This window comes from Nyctereutes procyonoides, unplaced genomic scaffold, assembly GCF_905146905.1.
Source record: "Nyctereutes procyonoides isolate TBG_1078 unplaced genomic scaffold, NYPRO_anot_genome, whole genome shotgun sequence".
Classification (NCBI taxonomy): Eukaryota; Metazoa; Chordata; class Mammalia; order Carnivora; family Canidae; genus Nyctereutes; species Nyctereutes procyonoides.
The window spans coordinates 17,650,612-17,666,762 of NW_026575147.1; the positions used below are offsets into that span (position 1 = coordinate 17,650,612).

The 16,151-nt window shown below is 48.9% G+C and overlaps 2 non-coding genes across 2 annotated transcripts; one reads left to right on the forward strand and one right to left on the reverse strand.

Annotated features, from left to right (window-relative positions):
* The first annotated feature begins 10,919 nt into the window (after nt 1–10,919).
* Nucleotides 10,920–11,083, forward strand: LOC129501570 (U1 spliceosomal RNA). Its single transcript, XR_008662762.1, has one exon. It is a non-coding gene; the product is annotated as a U1 spliceosomal RNA (small nuclear RNA).
* Nucleotides 11,084–15,558: 4,475 nt separating this feature from the next.
* LOC129501580 (U1 spliceosomal RNA) lies at nt 15,559–15,722 on the reverse strand. The gene has a single exon (XR_008662769.1). It is a non-coding gene; the product is annotated as a U1 spliceosomal RNA (small nuclear RNA).
* Nucleotides 15,723–16,151: the final 429 nt, after the last annotated feature.

Sequence of the window (16,151 nt, forward strand, 5' to 3'; positions counted from 1 at the left end):
ATCTAGGGAGCTAAAACTAATGCTTTTTCATTTTCACTTCAGAATTTGGTGAGTCCATCTACTGAGGATATTCCTGGAAATGCCCTAAGTTCTATCCTGTGGGACATTACCTTCAGAGAATGTTGGTGTACCTGAGTGAAAATGAGTAGGGCCTTGGTTACATGCCCTGATGTTTTTGTTAATTCCCCTTGAGTCTCTCCTTCTTGGGATCCTCCCTCAGCCCCTTTGGGCGGCTTCCTGTCAGGCCACGTGACCAACAGCATCTACTGCTTGCACACACCTCCAGAACTGAGGCTTTCTTCTCCCTTCCCCCACATGTTTGGGCAGGGCCTGAGCCTGTGTCTCAGTCTCCAGGGTTTTCAGGAACAGGTCACATGGCTCGGGTGGTCCTTAGCCTCTTGGACCACGTCTCCTCATCCGCACATGGCAAAACTGAACTTGGGGACATTCTGAGGCCCCTTCCGGCTCTCACATTCTAGGACTCCTTCTATAGCCTGGCCTCCTCCTCAGAAGACTGGGACAAGGGTGAGAAGGGGGAGTGTTTGTCTGCCAAGGGTCCCCTCCTTCCTATGGAAGACTGTTTGTGCATATGTGTGTTAGGTGCTGAGTGCCTCCCTCCCTGGGAAGCATGAGAAAGCCACCACTTGGCTTCTGCTGAAGCAGGTTCAAGCATGAAGTGGCTGCTGAGGAGGAGGTAGTCAGGATCTGGCAAAAGTTCACAGCAGCCTTGAGCTTGGGTTCAGCAGGTTCCTTCTGGGTGGAGCACAGGGGTCCCTGGGTCCTGCAACACAGGCTGGCTGTAAGTTTAGTGAGGTGTTACTTCTGACCTGTGGCTCCTACTCTCCAGCTCGGCCTGCTTGTGGGTCCCCCTTCAGCTTCTTCTCTGCACAGGAGCTCAGCTTGCTCCTGGCCTCCGTGACCACGTAGCCACCCCTCCAGGCTCAGCTATCAGCAGCATCTGACAAAGACTCACATTCCATTTCTCTCTCTCTCTCTCTCTCTCTCTGTCTCTCTCTCTCTCTCTGCCAGACACCAAGTACCTCAGGAAATAAGAGAAGAGATTCCTCATGTGAATGAAATCCTACCATAGAACCCCATCATTTTCCACTTGATGAAAAGAAATCTAAAACAGTGCAGCAAGGAAAAGCCCCAATAGAGCACGGAAGGGATCCTTTGCTGAGAATCAACATCACAACCACAAGCCACTCTGTGATTTTGACTGCAAAACATGGTTTGACGAGAGAAATTTTAGCCCTTCAGCCTCCACTCGTGATAAATCGCCAAGGAGACCAATGCCTGACTGGATCACGTGCAGTTTTGAGAGACCTTAAGTCTTGCTCCTCTCAATTCCATCCTGCGATGAACCCGAGGACTCGGGAGCAACGTGGAAAAAGAGCACATGTCAACCTGCACATTCTGGGCCAACGGATGGGCTGCGCTAGGAGCAGACAGCATCAACTTTGCAGTGTTCTTGCCGCAAAGGGTTAGCCTGAATTTGAGCACAAGGTAGTCATCAGTCAACTTCAGGATGTAGACCATTGAACAAGACGCCTGGCCTGTCTTTCTTCAAACAGTCATTGTCACCACAAATAAGAGACAACAAAAAGGAGAAGAGATCTTTTGGGTTCCAAAGCACTTAAAAAATGTGTCACTGTTTAGTCCTTTCAAGCCCTCTTAAGACATCTCCTCACCTTTAGGTGGCTGTCTCTGATGGTGGTGACATTTCCTTGTTTGTAGGGGACAGGTCAGATATCTGTCTTAATGGTCTACATCCTGAAGTTGTCTGATCCTGATTAGGACCAGGAAATTAAATTCCTCCTGATTAAATTCAGCCTAACCTTTTGCAGGCATCCATAGTAGGCTGTGTGTGTCCCAGCTCAGCCCACCCGGAGACCGAGAGCGCCAGTTTGCTGTCACCGTTCTTGTGAGAGCAGCATTGGTCACGTGCTATGGAGGGGCCTGTGAGATCTGTTCACAGGAACACATGGTTTTCTTTCTAAAACTAGTAATGTGGTGGTGAGTGGAGCTCTGAGAATGTATGAAGATCCTTTTCTGTAACGTTTTTCTCTGAAATGTTGTCATCTTGTAATGATCCCTGTGGTGTGTCATCACCGCATCCGTGTGTGTACATTGGAAGGATTCTAACTTTATCATTCCTATACAACGTGTATTTGCTGGCATTGTGCTGTGGAAAACATTCCCTCCCCGTTCTACATCATTAGAGTTTTTGTTTTGGCGATCACTGTGGCCTTGTGAATTTTTGTATTCGATGCTCTAATTCCTCACTCTCCTGGTTGATTTGGTGGATATGGATATAAAGTGATGTAAATATTCTGGGATTTCATCATATTTAATGCAAAGTCTCCATCTCTTGTAGGCTATACTTACTCTATGGGGAAAAATTTTTGACCATGTTCCTCTCTCTGTGGTATTTTCTGTTTTCTGTGAGTGCACATATGTGGGCCTACATGTGCCTTTGGTGTTTAGGAAGCTTGTCATAGGCAGGGCCGAACATTGCACCAACCGTTCTTGGACACGTTTGGTTCCGTATTAATTTGTCATCCTTTTCACATCCAGTCTCTAAGTTTTAAGTGGTCTCTCAACCTCAAAGTTTTGACATTACTCTGTTTTCTCTTTTCTTCTGTCTTAACCTGCACTCTTATTGTATTGTTTCCACCCAGTAAACAGATGCCATTTACATCCTATTTTTCTCACCTGCTCCATTTCCAGATTTTTGTTTTAGATCCGCACTTAAGTTTATTTAATGTTCACCATCTGTTCGAAAGTCAAAATGTCCCCAGTCATCTCTCCTTGGGTGAAATCTTTAAATGACTCCTAGTGATGGAATGGGGACTCCCTGAGTGTTGCTGGAATTAAAATTTTTTAAAATTTAAGAACAATTTTAAAAAGATGAAACATTGCTTTGTAGATTGCATTGACTTGACTTCATGTCATTGGCCTGTGGTTGTCTTCCTCTAACCAAACATGGGCAGTTCAAGGTCATGGGTCAGTGGTGCTTGATGTCCACGGTGGATGTGTCCGTGCTGTTCAGTGACATAGAAGCTGAGGTTGAGAAGGCAGGGGAAAGTGATGCCCTGAAGCACCTCCTCACTTCTTCAGCATATGTTCCCACCTACTACGTCTTATGAGCCAGAGACTTAGGAGGTCCCTGAGAAAGGGGCCCTGATAAAGGACATTTTCAACTTCTAATGTTTGTGGGTCCTGCTCCCGGGCTCCAGGGAAGCTATGCCTTCACACTTACGGAGGTCAAAATGACTCCACAAAAACTCAAAGCCTGGACTCTATGTCTGCCCCAAGCACACGTTGTACGTCTGCTTTATTAAGGAAGATAACCAAAAAGGACCCTCCTGGGAAAGATAAGAAAACAGGAAGAAGTGTACCTGGTTCCCATAAGATTAAAATTATTATCATATATCATCACTGCATATAATGGAAACTTAGCACCAGGAACTGCAGTGTCTCTGCAAAGTCTTTGTCTTTGTCTAACAAGTTTTAAATTTTTATGTAAAAAATGTAGATAACCCTACACCAAATATTCATTTTCCAGAACACTCTCTTCTTTGTGAAGATTGCCCACCCCAGGCCACTGTCTTTTGGGCTCAAATAAAATTCCCTTCCTTTTTTAAAAAAATAAATATTAAAAAATATTTATTCATTTTGCATGGACAGCTCAATCTCTTCAGTTTATCGTCTGGACTTGCCTGAGTTGAAGGTGCAAGGGTGTGGCCACATGGCACTGAGCGCTCAAGGTAGAGGACAGAGGACTGGATCGATCACTTCTTTTTTTTTTTTTAAGCATCAGTTTTAAAATCTAAATTCAGAGCAATAACATGTAACGTATCATTAGTTTTAGAGGTACAGTTCAGTGATTCATGAGTTCCATATAATACCCAGTGTTCATTCCATCACGTGCCCTCCTTAATGCCCATCACCAGTTACCCTATTCCCTACCTGCCTCTCCTCCAGCAACCCTCAGTTTGTTTCCTTTATTTTATTTTAATTTTTTTATTTTAATTTTTTTCTCATTTTGTTTCCTATGATTAAGAGTCTCTTATGCTTTGTCTCCCTCTCAGATTTCATCGTTTTATTTTTATTTTTCCCTCTCTTCTCCCATGACCCTCTAGTTTTCTTACGATCCACGTATGAGTGAGATTGTATGAAAATTGACTTTGACTGACTTACTTCACTGAGCGTGACACCCTCTAGTTCCATCCACCTAGTTGCAAGTGTCAAGATTTCATATTTCAATGGCTGAGTAGCATTTCATTCTCTAACCATTCATCTGTCGATGGACATCTGAGTCCTCTCCATAATTTGGCTATTGTGGACATTATTGCTAAACACTGGGGTGCAGGTGCCCCTTCGGATCACTACATTTGTATATTTAGGATAAGTCCTGACTAGTGCATTTGCTGGGTCGCAGAGTAGTTCTATCTTCAAATTTTGATGAACCTCTGCACTGTTTTCCAGGGTGGCTGCACCAGTTTGCATTCCCACCCACAGTGTAAGAGGGTTTCCCGTTCTCTGCATCCTCACCAACATCTGCCGATTCCTGGCTTGTCCATTTTAGCCATTCTGACTGGTGTGGGGTGGGATCTCATTGTGGTTTGATTTGTATTTCCCTGATGCCGAGTGATGCAGAACAGTTGTTCATGAGTCTGTTGGCCATTTGTAGCTCTCTTTGGAGAAATGTCTCTTTCTTCTGCCCATTTCAGTTTTTAAAAAGGATATTTATTCGTTCGTTCGTTCGTTCGTTTATGTGCAGGTACAAGCAAGGGGGAGGAGTACAGACAGACGCAGTCTCCCCTCTGAGCAGGGAGTCCACTGCGGGGATCGATCCCAGGACACTGGGATCATGACCTGAGCCAAAGGCAGATGTTTAACCCACTGAGCCACCCAGGCACCCCTGCCCATTTCTTGATTGGATTATTTGTTCTTGGGTGTGATTTTGATAAGTTCTTTACAGATGTGGGATCCTAGCCCTTTATCTGATAAGACATTTGCAAATATCTTCTCCCATTCTGTCAGTTGTCTTTTGGTTTTGTCAGCGGCGTCCTTTGCTGTGCAAGAGCTTTTTATCTTGAAGTCCCAACAGTTGGTGTTTACTTTTGTTTCTCTGCCTTTGGAGACATGCCTAGCAAGAGGTTGCCGAAGCCGAAGTCACAGAAGTTGCTGCCTGTGTTCTCCTCTAGAATTTCGGTGGATTACTGTCTCACATTCAAGTCTTTCACCCTATTGAGTCTATTTTATGTGTGGTGTAAGAAATGGTCCAGTTCCCTTCTTCTGCATGTGGCTGTCCAATTTTCCCCCCAAGCCATTTTGTTGAAGAGATTATCTTTCTCCCATTGGATGTTCTTTCGTGCCTTGTCAAAGATTACTTGACCATAGAGTTGTGAGCTCATTTCTGGGTTCTCTATTCTGTTCCATCGGTCTATGTGTCTGTGTTTGGGTTGTTTTTTGTCTGTCTGTCTGTCCGTTTGTTTTTTGCCAGTACCATACTGTATTGATGAGTACAGCCTTGTCATAGAGCTTGAAGTTCGGAATTGTGATGTCACCACTTTTGGTTTTCTTTTTTCAACATTCCTTTGGTTTTCGGGTCTTTTGTGGTTCCATACAAATTTTAGGATTATTTGTTCCAGCTCTGTGAAAAAAGTTGGTGGTATTGTGATCGGGATTGCATTGAATGCGTACGTTGCTCAAGGTAGCATAGACATTTTCACAATATTTGTTCTTCCAATCCATGAGCATGGAACATTGTTTCATTTCTCTGTGTGTTCCTCAGTTTCTTTCATGAGTGTTCTATATTTTTCTGAGTAGAGATCCTTTGCCTCTTTGGTTAGGTTTATTCCTAGATATCTCACGGTTTTTGGTGTAATAGTAAATGGGATCGACTTACTTTCTCCTTCTTCTGTCTTATTGTTAGTGTACAGAAATGCAATCGATTTCTGTGACGACTTTATGTCCTGTCACTTTGCTGAATTTCTGTATGCATTCTACCAATTTTAGGGTAGAGTCTTTTGGGTTTTCCATATAGAGAATCATGGCATCTGTGAAGAGTGAGAGTTTGACTTCTTCTTGGCCAATTCAGAAGCCTTTTCTTTCTTTTTTGTTGTCTGGTTACTGAAGCTGGGTCTGGTAGTACTATGCCAAACAACAGTAGCGAGAGTGGACCCCCTTATAGTGTTCTTGACTTTAGGGGAAAGGCTCTCGGTTTTCTTCCTATTGAGAATATTTACTGTGGGCCTTTCGTATAAGGCTTTTATGATATGAAGGCATGTTTCCTCCATCCTTACACTGTGAAAGGTTTTAATCAAGGAAGCATGCTGTAGTATGTCAAATGCTTTTCCTACATCTATTGAGAGGATCATACGGTTCTTGTCCTTTCTCTTATCAACGTAGTATATCCCATTGATTGATTTGAGATGTTGGACCATCCTGGCAACCCAGGAATAAATCCCGCTTGGTCGTGGTGAATAATCCTTTTTTAACGGACTGTTGGATCCTATTGGCTAGTATGGTGGTGAGAATTTTGGCACCCATGTTCATCAGGGATATTGGTCTGTTACCTCCTTTCTGGTGGGGTCTTTGTCTGGTTTTGGGATCAAGGTAATGTTGGCCTCATAGAAAGAGTTTGGAAGTTTTCCTTCCATTTCTATCTTCTGAAACAGCTTCAGAAGAATAGGTATTCATTCTTCCTTAAATGTTTGGGAGAATTCCCCTGCGAAGTCATTCGACCTTGGACTCTTGTCTGTTGGGATATTTTTTGACTGCTTCAATTTCCTTGCTGGTTTTGAGTCTGCTCAAGTTTTCTATTACTTCCTGTTTCAGTGTTTGGTAGTTTATACATCTCCAGAAATGCACCCATTTCTTCCAGATTGCCTAATTTGTTGGCATATACTTGTTCATAATAGGTTCTTATAATGATTTGTATCTCTTTGGTATTGGTTATGACCTCTCCTCTTTCATTCATGATTTTATCAGTTTGGGTCCTTCCTTTCTCTTTTCTGTTTGACGAGTCTTGGCCAGTGCTTTATTAACCTTATTAATTCGTTCAAAGAACCAGCTCCTAGTTTCATCGATCTATTCTAATGTTCTTTTTCATTTCTATTTCATCGATTTCTGCTCTAATCTTTATTAGTTCTCTTCTCCTGCTGGGCTTAGGCTTTCTTTGCTGTTCTTTCTCCAGCTCCTTTAGGTGGAAGGTAAGGTTAGGTGTAGTGGAGACCTTTCTCGTTTCTTGAAAAAGGCTTGTCTGCCCTATCCTTCCCTCTTAAGACCGCCTTTGCTGCATCCCAAAGCTTCCATGAATCTTTAAAATTCTTCTCTAATTTCCTGGTTGAACCCATTCTTTCTTTAGTAGGACGCTCTATAGCCTCCATTCCACGTATATGACTTCTGTCCCAATTTCCTCTTGTGATTGAATTCAAGTTTCAAAGCAGTGTGATCTTACAATAATACGTATGCACGGAATGATGCCATTTTGTGGTACTGGCTGACACCTGATTTATGACACGGTATGTGATCTATTCTGGAGAATGTTCCTTGTGCACTTGAGAAGAATGTGTATTCTGTTGCTGTAGGATGGACTGCTCTGAATACATCTGTGAAGTCCATCTGGTCCAGTGTGTCATTCAAAGCCTGTGTTTCCTTCTTGATCTTCTGTTTAGTCGATCTGTCCACTGCAGCGAGAAAGGTGATAAAGTCCCCTACTATTATCGTATTGTGATCAACATGTGTTTTCAGTTTAATTATTAAATGGTTTATATAATTGGCTGCTCTCATTTTAGAGGCATTAATATTAAAATTCTTAGAGCTTCTTGCTGGACAGACCCTTTAGTTACGATACACTGTCCACCTCATCTCCACGTACAGTCCTTGTTGTAAAATCTAAATTGTCCAATGTAAGGATTACTAAACCAGCTTTCCATTGATGTCCATTAGCACGATAAGTGGTTTTGGACCCTCTCACTTTCTATGTGAAGGACGTCCCTTTGGGTCTAAAGTGTGTCTCTTGCAGAGCGCGTATCAATGGGTCTTGCTTTTTTATCCAATCTGATACCCTGTGCCTTTTGATTAGGGCATTTAGCCCATACATTCAGAGTAACTATTGAGCGATATAAATTCAATGACATTGTACTACCTGTAAAGTCACGGTTTCTGTATATTACATCTTTTTCTTTCTAGTCTTCTAATCTGTTGATTCCACTGCACGCTATCAGGCTGAGAACAGCTATTCTATTTTCATATTTATTTCCTTTTCCAAAGAAAACCGTTGGTTTTAATCGACCTAAGAGTGAATTTGATGATAAATAAAAATGTAACTTGAGGGAAAACATGTTACCTATATGACAGGCATTATGTACGTTTATTGAAAATACTAACACATTCCCCAGCAAGTTCGCGGATTAATAGCAGGTGGCTTGCAAATCAGGAACTAAACCTTTCACATGGACTTTAAAGCTCTGCCACGAGCAATGGGGCCTATTCTTAGGATGGCTCCTTGATGGTAACCTGAGAGAATGCTGATCCCACAGTGTGAAAATGGGGTCAGGCCATGAGTTCACCCTCCCTATTTTTTCTTTTTCATTTTTTCTTTGGCTAACTCCCTTTTGTTCTTCTCTGCTGACTCCTTTCTTTCCTGAGCCTCTATAGAAGAACACTTACAAGATGGTCTCTGCAAAGCCTTGTGGCTGTCCCAGCAAAGGTAACCCTACAGCCCCACACACGGACTGGCTTCTCCTTGTTTGGAAGTTTCCTCTGCACTTCCCAGAGACCAATGGAAAGGGCTCAAGGCCTGGTGTCTAACCCTGGCCCCATGGCTTTGGGTGGCCCCTCCTCATCTCTGAGAGGGGGCACTAGACTCAGGGGATTCTGAGCTCCTCAGTGCATTGCAGCCCCAAGGGGAATAGACGGATCTGACCTTAGACGGGCTTGACATTTCACATGGTTAGCCCTCTACTGACCCAGCCACAGTAAGAAACGCCAGCCTTGTTTCCCCAGGGAGGTGTCAGCCCACTTCCAATTCACAGTTCACCCCTGTGACTTTTAGAACAGCCTTCCAGACTGAGCCCTTTCATCCAGAAAGAAGAGCTTCCCTCCAATTTGTTCTCAGGACTTGCCTATGATCTGGCCACAACTTGTTTGTCCCAGATTGCCTTTCCCTTAAGATTCCCACGGATCCCAGTTTTGCTGGTAAAATACCTGGCGGTCTCTCTTTTTTAGGTTTCCAGACAGTGTGTCCCTTTGCCTGCTGCAGCTTTGAGAGCCCCCCGCCCCCATCCTCGGCCCCAGCAACAGCAGGCAGAGTCCTCCTCACACAGCATCCCCCGACCTCCTATTTGGCCTGTTCCTGTTGAAGGGCCCCTGTCATTCCAGGCAGGGTCATCTCCCCATCTCAGGGTGCTTACCACCATCAGCACCTCTGCAGGGGCCCTCGCGCTGTGTGATGGAGCACCACGTTCCCAGGTTCCCGGCATCAGCGTGGGGACCTCCTAGGCAGGGGGCATTATCGTGCCCACCACCACCCTATTCACTCAGGTGACTAGTGGACGCCCCCTACCCCCCAATCCTTCGTGACTTCAACAATTCGGTAAAAGTAAAACACACCTCAAGGCGCAATCGGAACAAGGCAGATCAGGCCCCTCGGGCGCTCCACGGATGACCATAAGATTGCCCAAGTACTAGTCTCTTCAGAGGCGCGGCTTTGCCCCGTTTCCCAGACCTGGCTTTTTCCCTGGAAGGCTGATTTGATCGCAGAAGTCGCATCCAAGGGGACGCGCCCAGCGGTGGAGGGAGGGAGGGAGGGAGGGAGGGAGGGAGGGAGGGAGGGAAGGCGGCGGCAGAAGGCGCGCCTGGGACCCCACTCCCCCCTGCTCTGAACTGTGAGTCTGGTCCCAGGGAGCAGAAGGGATGGTGCCCTCGGCCCTGCCCTTGCCTCTCAAGCAGGGGGACCCTTGTGCGCCTCCCCGGGCGGCCACGAGGGGGCGCACTCCCTCCCCGGATCCCGCCTGGGGAACCGGCAGGCACCTGGGTGTTTTCAGCCTGGGGGACCTGGGGGGCAGGTGTCCGTCAGCCCGAGGGCCCGGAGGTTCCTGACGTTGGCCCCACCCCGGGGGTGTCCCTGCCGGGAGCGGTGGGGGTGGGTGGGCAGCTGGCCGGAGGCTGAGGTCCTCAGGTGCAGGCATCGCAGTCTGTCTCCTCCACACCAGGTTCTGGACAGAGGGAGGGAGAGGGAGAGGGAGAGAGGGAGAGAGAGGAGAGAGGGAGAGAGAGAGAATGTGTCTGCGGCGGCGCTTCCCTGGCTGGGGGAAAGTCCTTCCTCACGGTCCTCTCAGGCTGCGCAGGCTTGTCTGTGCTGAGGGCTGGGTGCGTGCGTGCGCGTGCGTGTGCGCGTGCGCGTGCGCGTGCGTGTGCGGAGGGGTCCTGAGGCCGAGCTGAGGGAGAAGTCGGAGGAACGGTAACAAAATCAGGCTGGAGGGAAGGAAACGGGGGAGACTGGGAAGGTGAGGAAGAAAGCCACGGCAGGGAGGGGGCGGAGGGGAGGAGCTGGGGGAGGAGCAGCTGGAGCAGGAGCAGGAGCAGGAGCGGCAGCGGGAGCCTCTGCTGCGATCCCAGGAGGGACCCAGGCGGGGGGGCGAGGCCGTGACGTCACGAGGGGCGTGTCGGATGCAAACGAGGCCCCGGCGGGCTGCGGCCCCCGGCGCTGGACTCCCCCCGGGCGGTGGCGGCGGCGGCGGCGGCGGCAGCGCCCTCGCTCGCGCTGTGTTCCGCAGAGTTGTGCGGGGGCTGAGGATGCTCGGGCCGGAGTGGGTGCGGAGGGTTTTGGGGTGTCGGCCGGGTGAGCGTGTGTGTAAGGTGGAAGGCGCGCGGGGCTGCTGCGGGGCGGGGCGGCGCGGGGCATACTTACCTGGCGGCGGAGACACCATGATCCTGCAGGTGGTTCTCCCGGGGCGAGGCTCGGCCACTGCACGCGGGCCGCGCTGACCCCTGCGGCTTCCCCCAACGCGGGAAACTCGGCTGCGCAATTTGTGGGCGTGGGGGCCTGCGCTCGCGCTCGCCCCCGGCGGCGGGGTCTAAGGGAAGACCGAGGTCCTCTGCTCTCCTCTGCTGTCGTTTTTCTGTGGCGACTGGTTGCCGAAGATGTTCTTGCTCTGAGGCCTCGCCAGGTGGTGAGCTGTGCTTGTTCCTTATCTATGGAAGGTCTCGGCTGCTCCTACCTGCGAGCCTGGAGGCGGAGCTCGGCTTTCCCCGCTTCCCCTGGGCTCCTTCCTAGAGCGGGGAGCGCAGCGCCCCAGAGCTCTCCGCACCTCTGCCTGCGTCTCCCTACGGGGCTTGCAGTCCCGCTGTCTGGCAAAGGTGCTTCAGTCCCCGCAGCTTTGCGGGACACACGTCTGCGTCCGAGTCTGTTTCTCTTTCTCCTCCCCGCTTCCTCCTGGCCCCCTGCGGGACCTCACCCAAGCTCCAGGCTCTACCCCTCATGAGGATAGGCCCTTCCTGCCCTACCCGCAGAGCCTTCCTCCGGAGGGCCCTTGGGGGAATGGAGACGGTCGAGCTCGGCAGCTTTACGTTTGTAAGATTGTTTAGTCTCCGCTCACCTGATGGAGACGGGCCAGCCAGGCGCCCCGTTAGGGCTCTTAAAGACGCACCTGTGTCCATTCGCAAAGACTTCACTGGGTTGACACCACAGAAATTTCACAAACAGCAGGTTAACCCTTAAGCAAGGCGCGTTTCGCCCTCTCCACCCTCTGGGTCTGAAGCAAAAACTGCCCTTACAGCTGTGTGAGCCTTGCTTCCTAAATCCAAGCTTTAAGGGTTTTAAGCGGTTTCTGGCTTTATGCGTTCACAGGAGCTGGGGCTCTTTACTCTGCAAGGTGTCTCTCTCTATTCAGGGTCGACATAGAGGTTTTCCAAATTTGAAGTTAACATAGGAGCCACACCAAAAAGGACTTACAGGGACTTGTTCACTCTCTTGCCTGAAAAAACAAAACAAAACAGGACAGAAGCACACAAGATGCACGAAATGCAGATTTATTTCCAAAATACCGGGTCAGGCAAAGAGGACAGTACTCCTGGAGATACGGAGACACAGGTGACCTGAGCCCTACAGCTGCTCCAAGGTACTGCCTCCAGATCTTATCCAAGCCAGCAGGGGTGGCGTTGGAAGAGGAGCCCTGTGGACATCTTGGAGTTTAGGACTCTGAGCCGAGAGACCCCAGGACAGCATCCGGGGAGGATAGAACTGCGGAAAGGAACCATGGAAGAGCTGTGGAGGGGCCTGCGTGGCGTGCAACAGGGTCCTCCCTGAGACACGACGACAGCACCTCTGAGGATAATCATAGGACCAGGGCCTGGCACTCTTGCAGGATACGACCCCCTTTCAGGATCAATCCTCTGAAAACAACCCAAAGCTGACACATATGTGAGAACCACCAGAGCGGGACTAGAAAGTGTTTGTTTGTTACAAGTGCATTCATTCCTTTGGTTCAAAATATTCAGCAGATATATGGAAAATGTGAAAAAAGATCCAATCTCACGTTAAGAGATGAGAACCACAAAGTCTGAAAGGAATTGTATAGCAAGGGCTGAATGCGATTCGAGAAGGCAGAAGGAAAATGCTTGATAGCAATCCTATGGGAATCTGCGGGCCGCGGTATTGCCATCTTAACCGCATACACCTTGCTTCCTTCCCATCCGGGAATGCAGCATGTCTTTCCACTTCTTTAGGTCTTGAATCTCTTGCGGCAACGTTGTGTCATTTTCAGTGTACAGATTTTGTTCTCCTTGAATCAGTTATTCCTAGATACTTTATTCTGGTGGACGCTATTGTAAATGGAATGGTTTTCGTAATTTCCTTTTCTGATTGTTCATTGCTAGTGTGTAGAAACACTAGCAATGTGGTCTGTCCTGTATCCTGACACTCTGTAGAATTAGGTTATGGAGTTGGGCCATGTCAGTATTTGGTATTTTTTTCTCACTATAGGAGCATGTCATCTGCAAATACAGATACCAACGGACCCTTGAAAATCCTGGAGGTTAGGGGTACAGATTCCCACAATTAAAATATGTGTATTACTTTGACTCCACAAAGACTTATCTGCTCATAGCCTACTGAAGCCTTACATGTAAAAAAAAAAAAAAAGTTGATTAACTTATATTTTGCATGTTGTTTATTCATTTGATTCAGTGATAGTAAATGTCATTGAGAAAATCCTAAGAGAAAATACATTTACAGTACTATACTGTATTTATTCAAAAAAATTATATGTAGAAGTGGACGTATGTTCACTTCAAATTGAACCCACGTTGTTCACATCAATTCTAACTCATGTTGTTCCACAATCAAGTATACTTTCATTGCTGCCTCTTCAAATGTTTCCCCTCACCTTTAGGTTTTTAAAATCGATTTCTAGTTGATACAAATGTAACATCAATTTCACATCTACAACACAGTGACTGGAGAACTCCATAAATTGTGTTATGGTCTCTAGAGGTGTAGCTACCCTCTGCCACCATGCAGTTATTAACTATACCACCAAGTAGATAATATGAGATCTACCCTCTTAACTATCTTTAAAAATCTTCACTCGAAGATGTTTTGACAGTGTAGAATTCTTTGCCCTACCTCTCTCCTCACCACCACCACAGGCCACCTTAGGAGGTTCTCTGTTTTAGGTCATCTCAGCCCCTCAGTCCTGGAGCAGGATGCTCAGCCTTGGCCAGGGAAATACAGATCAGCGGGAGCCCTTCTTCTTTGCGAGCCCAGCTCCAATTTGAAGGACACGGGGCCCCTTCTAGGTCCCTGCGGGGATGGCTCATCCCCAAGTAGTTGCCCCAAGAGAGGTGGCCAGAAAGGGGTAGAGTCCCCCAAAACCCATCCCAAACTCCCCTAGTTAGAGGAGAAGGTTAATGGTGCCACAGGCACTCTTCTGTCTGCTGATGAGAAGGGGAAGTGGGGTGGGAGCCTCAAGCTAGTGCAGGAGGAAGCCTCAAAGGTTAACCTAAAGGTTGATGGGTAGAGCCTACCCAGGGACCAAGCCTACTTAAGATCCATCCAGATCCTGCCAACTGCTTTCGTGTGTCCTGCAGCCCTCACTTCCTCCCAGAATCTCCAGAGAGCTGGTCCCCTCCATCTTTGCTTGCTGCCCCCTGGTCTCCTTGTGCCACCTGGAGGTTTCCTCCCTAAGTCATCGGCCACCTTGTGGAGTCCAGAGGAACTGCCAGCGGCCGAGGTGGAAGGCACTGGCAGTGATCCTGGACTCCAGCTGTGCCATCAGAGGAAGAGGAACCATGAGAGACTCCTAACTCTGGGAAACAAGGGGTTGTGGAAAGGGAGGTGGGTGGGGGGATGGGGTAACTGGGTGACGGGCACTAAGGAGGGCACTTGATGGGATGAGCACTGGGTGTTATACTAAATGTTGGTAAATTGGAAATGCAGCTAAGACCAGGAACCATTTTACACCAGCTAGTGAGATTATGTTCAAAAGACACCACCGAGTGTTGCTGAGGATGTGGAGCCTGGGAGCCTCCTCTATTGCTGAGAACATAACGTACAAGAGCCACGTTGGAAACCACTTTGAGGGTTCCTTAAAAGTTAAGCAAAAGCTTCCCATAGGATCCAGCAATCCCACGGCTAGAAACCTAGCTGAGAGGAGTAAAAACATACTTCCACTCAAGAGTCCTACAGAAATGTCCAGGGCAGCATTCCTGACATTAGGAAAAAACCTGGCAAACAGCACAAAGGTCTGTCAAGTGGAGAATGGCCAAAGTGTGGCCTAGGAGTCACATGGAATTCTAATAAGCAATAAGAAAAAGCAGAGAAATCTGACTAAGCTCCAGCACGGAATAACCTCAAAGCATGCTAAGTTCAGAAGCCAGTCACCAAGGACTGCGTACTGTCTTACGCGGTTAACATAAAATATCCAGCCAAGAACAATGTGTAGAGACACAAAGCAGCCCAAGTGGCTGGGGGCTGGAGGGGGCAGCGGGGAGGGTCTTGAGAGCCGCTGAAGGGAACGTGGGTGAGTGAAAAAAGCGTCTGAACAACAGGTGGTACTGAACAAGTGTTGACGATATGTAAATTTTATCTAAAAGTGTGTGTGTGGGGGGGATCCTTTGCGAGTGGACAGACGTGCCTCTAAACGCCGGTCAAGGGGCAGCCCGGGGAGTGGGTCAGCGGTTTAGCGCCGCCTTCAGCCCAGGGCGTGACCCGGAGACCCGGATCGAGTCCCACTTCGGGGTCCCTGCATGGAGCTTCCTTCCTCCACCTGTGTGTCTGCCTCCATTCTCTGCTGACCACTCACGAACAAAATATTAAAAAAAAAAAAAAAAAAAAAAGGAAACCAGAGCTTAACTAAACCACCGGAGAAGCAGATGTGGGTTTGCGTGTACCCAGGGGCCACCCGTGCGAGAACCCAAGAAGAACACAACAAACGAGTCCGGAGCCCCTATCAGGCTCTTTGCTCAGCAGCCGCTTCCCACTCATGAAAAATCAAAAAACCCGTAACAAAAGTAGCGTCATCTTCACTTAGACCCCGCCGCCGGGGGCGAGCGCGAGCGCAGGCCCCCACGCCCACAAATTGCGCAGCCGAGTTTCCCGCGTTGGGGGAAGCCGCAGAGGTCAGCGCGGCCCGCGTGCAGTGGCCGAGCCTCGCCCCGGGAGAACCACCTGCAGGATCATGGTGTCTCCGCCGCCAGGTAAGTATGCCCCGCGCCGCCCCGCCCCGCAGCAGCCCCGCGCGCCTTCCACCTTACACACACGCTCACCCGGCCGACACCCCAAAACCCTCCGCACCCACTCCGGCCCGAGCATCCTCAGCCCCCGCACAACTCTGCGGAACACAGCGCGAGCGAGGGCGCTGCCGCCGCCGCCGCCGCCGCCACCGCCCGGGGGGAGTCCAGCGCCGGGGGCCGCAGCCCGCCGGGGCCTCGTTTGCATCCGACACGCCCCTCGTGACGTCACGGCCTCGCCCCCCCGCCTGGGTCCCTCCTGGGATCGCAGCAGAGGCTCCCGCTGCCGCTCCTGCTCCTGCTCCTGCTCCAGCTGCTCCTCCCCCAGCTCCTCCCCTCCGCCCCCTCCCTGCCGTGGCTTTCTTCCTCACCTTCCCAGTCTCCCCCGTTTCCTTCCCTCCAGC